This window comes from Raphanus sativus, chromosome 6 (assembly GCF_000801105.2).
Source record: "Raphanus sativus cultivar WK10039 chromosome 6, ASM80110v3, whole genome shotgun sequence".
Lineage (NCBI taxonomy): Eukaryota > Viridiplantae > Streptophyta > Magnoliopsida > Brassicales > Brassicaceae > Raphanus > Raphanus sativus.
In genome coordinates this window covers 31,141,853-31,149,369 of record NC_079516.1, presented here as the reverse complement: position 1 = coordinate 31,149,369, position 7,517 = coordinate 31,141,853, and the positions used below count along the sequence as shown (strand labels likewise).

General features: G+C 40.6%; 1 pseudogene; it reads right to left on the bottom strand.

Moving 5' to 3' along the window:
• Positions 1 to 1,324: 1,324 nt before the first annotated feature.
• LOC130496333 (uncharacterized) lies at positions 1,325 to 6,235 on the bottom strand (annotated as a pseudogene).
• Between the last annotated feature and the right edge of the window lie 1,282 nt (positions 6,236 to 7,517).

Below are 7,517 nucleotides of genomic sequence, written 5' to 3'. Positions count from 1 at the left end.
TGCACCTCGGGCCCTGCATAAAGCCTATAAGACCAAAAGTTACGTGGGGACCACTCGTGGAAAGTAGTGTGTCTGGTGTGACCTTTTCTGCAGAAAGGTAGAGTGCAGCATTGAGATTCATGAGAGTGGCCTATACCTCCGGGAGGCAGAGTGCGGTTTCTCAATAACAAGATCGGTAGTGGTTCCCCCATGGGGAGCAGAATACGATCACAAACCCCCCCATAATGCATACGGCCTCAATATCTATGATGAACCTCCGGGTTCAGTACGGCCTCAGGGTCTATAAAAGAACCTCCGGGTTCGACACGGCCTCAGGGTCTATAAAGAACCTTCAGGTTCAATACAACCTCTGGGTCTGTAAGGAATCTCCGGATTCAAGATCACGTAAGAGTTGATCAATTTCAGGTCTAAATGATCTTCGGATCTAATAAGAACCTTCGGGTTTAAGGATCTTTGAATCCAAATACCAACCTTCGGGTTTGCCAAAGACCTCAGGGTTCAAAGGCATCAACCTCCGGGTTCGAGGTATCCATCTGGTTTAATCACGGTCCCAGGACCTAAAGATTAAACCTAAATACTCAGAAACCTCAGGGTTCAATGAGCAAACCTTAGGGTTCAATAAAACGGCCTTTGGGCCTAGGTAAGGGACCTCAGGGTTCAAGGCCTTAAGAACTTACGGGTTCTATGGCTTAGGAACCTCAGGGTTCACACCAAGCTAGAACTCTAGGGTTCTAAGCAAGGATATTTCATTCCAAAACTAAAACTCAGGTTTTTTTAATACTGGATTACAAGGTCTAACGGTTCCCTAATTATTTCAGGGTTCAGTCAGTTTACTAACAGGATCCAGGTCCTAGACTCTGATATCCTTCCAAGGGTCCAGCCCTTACAAGGCTCTCGCCCTTATAAGGGTCCAGCCCTTCCTAAGGTCCAACCCTTCCTATAAACCTACACGTCCACCTAGACGTCCTTATGTTCCGGAGATACAAAGTTTTCTCAACAAGATCGAGGCTCCTAGACTATCAACATGGTGATAGAACCCAGTTCCTGAAACCTCGAAAATCCGGAGTAACGTAATCCTAGTAATATGATCCTAGGTGTGAGGATCTCGTCCCTGATACTCTCCAACAGATTGTGATGATGAAATAAGCAGTGGATTGAGAAGATACTTCTAAGAGTTGCGGAATTGCTCTCAGACTATCAATGGTTTGCTTGCAAGGTAAGGATCAAGGATCCGAGCAACACTTAGACAAGCTTTGATCAAACAAGATTCAGAGAGAATTTTTAATAGAAAGTGTTTGATGATTTTATTCATAATTTTCGTCCATAATATATAGGCAAGAAGTCTGTACATGCACAGCTTCTTGGAAACATACAAAATACTTAAAACAAAGGCTCCCTTGAAAACATAAATAAAGACCAAGTTTTAAATCCGAAAATAGACTAGAAAATAAGAGAAATGGCATGGTTTCATCAAGAGGCTATTGTATAAGTGTTGTGTCCAAGCCTCATTAAAAACCTTGTTTGGAAAACCCAATGGGACAAAACCAAACCAAGGAAAAGAGTGCAAGTCACAACACCTCTCTTGATGAATGTCTTAGACGGCTTGGATCACAACCAGAGTAGTTGGATAAGCACACTCTAGACTGCCCTGGATAGTGTATAAGAGCTTATGGAAAACTTGATTGAATCTGGCTTGCTTGGATCTAGTCATTGGACCAACTGGTACTTCTACGTCCTTGCCATTTGTTTCCTCAGGTTCAAGCTGCTCCATGGTTCTTTATTCAACTTCCTTAAGCTCTGGTTCAAGCTGTTCCATATCTTTAGTTCCATTGCTTGTCAAGATCACATCATCCTCTCCCACTTGAGAAGGATTTGACCTCAAATCCGTTTCATCTGCATGATAAGGAACTAAATCAGTAACATTGAAGCTTGAACTCACGTTATACTTACCTTGGAGATCCAGTTGTTAGGCATTGTTGTTGATCTTCCTGATGACTTTGAAAGGACCATCTAATCTAGGCATGAGCTTGGATTTTCTCTCATTAGGAAATCTGTCCTTCCTCAAGTGTATCCAAACTAAATCTCCTTCTTCAAAGATCATTTCCTTTCTTCCTTTGTTAGCTTGCTTGGCGTACATCTTGGTTTTGTTCTCTATATTGATCCGTGCCTTCTCATGTATCTGTTTAACAAGTTCAGCTTTCTTTTGTCCATCCAAGCTAACTCTTTCACTCAAAGGTAAAGGCATTAGATCCAAAGGTGATAAAGGATTGAAACCATAGACAATTTCAAACGGAGAGAACTTAGATGCAGAATGCCTAGCATGATTATAAGCAAATTCTACATGAGGCAAACATTCTTCCCAAGTTCTAAGGTTCTTTTTAATCAATGCACGCAACAAGGTAGACAAAGTTCTATTGACAACTTCAGTTTGTCCATCAGACTGTGGATGACAAGTAGTAGAGAAACACAGTTTAGTTCCTAACTTAGACCACAAGGTTTTCCAAAAGAAGCTAAGAAACTCTGTGTCTCTATCAGAAACAATTGTCCTAGGCATTCCATGAAGTCTAACAATTTCTTTAACGAACAGATTAGCAACATTCACAGCATCATCAGTCTTATGACATGGAATAAAATGAGCCATTTTAGAAAACCTATCAACGACTACAAACACAGAATCCTTTCCAGTCTTAGTCCTAGGTAATCCAACAACAAAATCCATTGAAATGTCATGCCATGGATGCAAAGGAATTGGTAAAGGAGTATATAGACCGTGGCTTTGGACTTTGTACTTAGCCTGTTTGCAAGTGACACACCTTTCACAAGCTTTTTCTACATCTCTCCTCATGTGTGGCCAATAGAAGTGATCCTGCATTACGTTCAGTGTCTTAGCCACGCCAAAATGTCCTCCAAGTCCACCTGCGTGAGCTTCCTTGACAAACAAATCTCTCAAAGAAGAGTTAGGCACACATAGTCTATTTTCAAAGAAGAGAAAACCATCATTCTTGAAGTATTTACCACGACCAAACTTCTCACAAGAAGCATATATATCTTTAAAATCATAATCAGTGGCATATAAAGTTTTGATATGCTCAAATCCAAGTAATTTCGTTTCAAGAGTGTTCAAGAGAACATACCTTCGAGATAGTGCATCAGCAACTATGTTTTCCTTACCTTTCTTGTATTTGATCACTTAGGGAAAGGTTTCAATGAATTCAATCCATCTAGCATGTCTCTTGTTCAGTTTCTGTTGTCCCTTGAGATGCTTTAGAGACTCATGATCAGTGTGGATGATGAACTCCTTAGGCCAGAGATAGTGTTGCCATGTTTGCAAAGCCCTCACAAGCGCATAGAGCTCTTTGTCATACGTTGGATAGTTCAGAGTAGCCCCTCCAAGCTTTTCACTAAAGAAAGCTATAGGTTTCTTTTCCTGCATAAGCACAACACCTACACCAACACCAGAAGCATCACATTCTATTTCAAATGTTTTAGAAAAGTCAGGGAGAGAAAGAACTGGTGAATTGGTGAGTTTCTCTTTCAAGGCTTGGAATGCTTCTTCTTGGAATTGTTCCCACTTGAACCCAACGTTTTTCTTGATTACTTCAGTCAGTGGTGCAGCCACAATACTAAAATCCTTGACAAATTTTCTGTAGAATCCGGCTAGACCATGGAAGCTTCTCACTTCACCAACTGTCTTTTGGCTTGGCCATTCCTTGATAGCTTTGATCTTTTCTTCATCAACCTTGATTCCATCTGCACTCACAACAAAACCTAAAAAGACAAGGTTATCTGCTCCAAAAGTACATTTCTTTAAATTAGCAAACAAGGATTCCTTTCTAAGCACTTCTAGAACATTTCTAAGATGCTCAACATGCTCATCAGAGTTCTTGCTGTAGATCAAAATGTCATCAAAGTAAACCACAACAAAATGACCTATAAATGATCTAAGAACATGGGTCATTAACCTCATGAAAGTACTAGGCGCATTAGTCAGCCCAAATGGCATCACTAACCATTCATATAACCCCTGCTTCGTTTTAAATGCAGTTTTGCACTCATCACCCTCTTTCATTCTAATTTGGTGATATCCACTTTTCAAATCAACCTTAGAAAAGATGCTAGAACCATGCAACTTATCAAGCATATCATCTAATCTAGGAATGGGATATTGATACTTTACAGTGATATTGTTGATGGCTCTGCAATCGACACACATTCTCCAGCTACCATCTTTCTTTGGCACAAGAAAAGACTGGAACTGCACATGGGCTCATGCTCTCACGAATATGACCTTTCTCCATAAGCTCAGTGACTTGTTGCTGTAGTTCCTTGGTCTCCAGAGGATTGGTTCTATAGGCTGGTTTGTTTGGAAGAGAAGCTCCTGGAATAAAATCGATTTGATGCTCTATTCCTCTGATAGGTGGCAGTCCTTGTGGAGCTTCTTCTGGAAAAACATCTTTGAATTCCTGCAAAAGAAATTGTATCTTGCTAGGAAGATCCTGCACTGGCTTTGTTATGTTTAAACGTTCTTTAAAAACAATCAGCAAGTGAGGTAAAGAACTTCCCTTTGGTTGAAGCAATATATTAGCCTGCTGCTTTTTCTTAGATTCTGATGACGCTCTGTTCTTCTTCAAGGCTATCTGATCTAGATGAACTTCTTGCGGTGTTAAAGGAACCAAAACAGTCTTCTTCCCCTTGTACTCAAATGAGTATCTGTTTGTGAACCCATCATGAAGTGTTCTTCTGTCGGATTGCCAAGGCCTTCCAAGCAGTATGTGTCCAGCATCCATTGGTAAGACATCACACAGTATCTCTTCCTCGTACTTCCCAATAGACAATGGTACCTTAACTTGGTGCTTCACCTCTAGCTCTCCTTCATCATTAAGCCATTGTAACTTGTAAGATGTTGGTCTTTTTATGACCTTCAGACCAAGTTTCTCCACCATGGTTTCACTTGCAACATTGGTACAACTTCCTCCATCTATAACCAAGCTGCAAACCTTCCCGTGAACCATACAGTGAGTGTGAAACAGATTCTCTCTCTGCTCATCTCCATCAGTCTTGGCTTGAAGATTCAGTGTTCTTCTAGTAACAAGTAACTCTCCACGAGTTGGCATTTCCACCCTTTCTTCTTCAGACTCAGATACCTCTTCCTCGGATTCAATGTCACCATTTTCTCTGATGAGTATTACCCTTTTGTTGGAGCAGCTACTGGCATAGTGTCCATATCCTTTACACTTGTAGCACTGTATGTCTCTGGATTTGGATGAAGTGGCTACTTCCTTTCCTTTAACACTTTGTTCCTCCACTTTAGGCTTGGAGAATGGTCTGGATTCTCCGGTCTTTTCGTCCTTCTGGTAGTGTGGTTTGCTGGCTCCATAGCTAGACTTGTAACTTCTTCTTTTCAACTGCTGTTCAAACATAATTGCCTTGTGCATAAGCTCTTTCATCTCAACATAGTGATGAACTTCAAGTCTGTCCATGAGGTCTCTGTTTAGACCACCCATGAATCTGGCCATTGTTGCTTCTCGGTCTTCTTGTATATCAGCTCTCAGCATAAGGGTTTCCATTTCCTTATAATATTCTTCAACTGATCTACTTCCTTGAGAGAGTGTTCTGAGCTTGAAGTGCAACCCTCTGTGGTAGTGGCTCGGTACAAATCTCTTCCTCATGATTACCTTCTTCTGGTTCCAGGTTTCAACAGGAAAATCTCCAGCTCTTCTTGCTGTAACCAAGTTATCCCACCAACTTAGAGCATACTCTTTGAACTCAGTAGGGGCAAGTTTCATTTTATACTCTGCAGTGTAGTCTCTGCAACTGAACACGAGTTCAATCTCCTTTTCCCACTCTAAGTATTCTTCTGGATCAGCAGTGCCTTTAAACTCAGGAATTTTCAGTTTCAAACCACCAAGAGGGTCACTGGTTTTTGGCCTTTCTCCCTGGTCACGCCTCCTTCTTCTGGTACCAATGGATTGGTTTGAATGGCTATAGTAACTTTCTGTAGCAGATCGATCTGAAGTCCTTCTAGGTCTCTCACGATCTGAGTGCACAACCTCAGCCCTGAAGTTCTCTAGTCTCTGATCCATCAAAGTAGTCATGCGTGCAGTCAAAGCATCAAGTAACAGTTGATCCATTCCATTATTCCTATTGTCCTCTTCTCCCATGGTTCCTGTTGAATTTTAAAACACAAAACCAGTAAAAGAGATCATAGAAACAGAAAATAACAGAAAACACAGAAACTGAGACAGATTCAAAAACTTTTATGAAGAACCCTAATTCTTTTCTCAACAATTTCAAAATTTTAAACAGATTATTTAGCAACTTCAACACTTATTCTAAGCAGATCTGACATTAACAAACATGATTCTAACAAGATTCAGTCTTTAGAACAGATCTGAGAATAGGATATGAAAAGACTAAAAGTTGCAGAACTGGAAAAACACAACCTTTTGATGGAGATCTGCTCTGATACCACTTGATATGATCCTAGGTGTGAGGATCTCGTCCCTGATACTCTCCAACAGATTGTGATGATGAAATAAGCAGTGGATTGAGAAGATACTTCTAAGAGTTGCGGAATTGCTCTCAGACTATCAATGGTTTGCTTGCAAGGTAAGGATCAAGGATCCGAGCAACACTTAGACAAGCTTTGATCAAACAAGATTCAGAGAGAATTTTTCATAGAAAGTGTTTGATGATTTTATTCATGATTTTCGTCCATAACATATAGGCAAGAAGTCTGTACATGCACAGCTTCTTGGAAGCATACAAAATACTTAAAACAAAGGCTCCCTTGAAAACATAAATAAAGACCAAGTTTTAAATCCGAAAATAGACTAGAAAATAAGAGAAATGGCATGGTTTCATCAAGAGGCTATTGTATAAGTGTTGTGTCCAAGCCTCATTAAAAACCTTGTTTGGAAAACCTAATGGGACAAAACCAAACCAAGGAAAAAGAGTGCAAGTCACAACACCTCTCTTGATGAATGTCTTAGACGGCTTGAATCACAATTAGAGTAGTTGGATAAGAACACTCTAGACTGCCCTGGATAGTGTATAAGAGCTTATGGAAAGCTTGATTGAATCTGACTTGCTTGGATCTAGTCATTGGACCAACTGGTACTTCTAGGTCCTTGCCATTTGTTTCCTCAGGTTCAAGCTGCTCCATGGTTCTTTCTTCAACTTCCTTAAGCTCTGGTTCAAGCTGTTCCATATCTTTAGTTCCATTGCTTGTCAAGATCACATCACCTAGGGGGCAAGACTATCACCAGCCCCTAGGACCTTGCCTGATCTGATTAGGGTTATGGTCGGCCTTCGGCCCATAACCCGAGATAGGAAATTTCCCTATCTTAGAAACAAAGGCACGACAATCTCAATTGTAAAGGACGACTCTATGCTACTCGCGACAAAAGACAGAAGCATAAAGAAATAGATTAAAAGTCTAAGACCCTCTGATACTGCTCAAATTACCCTATAGAGCTTACTCTCTCAAATAAGAGGTTCAGCTGTAGTACTTAGGG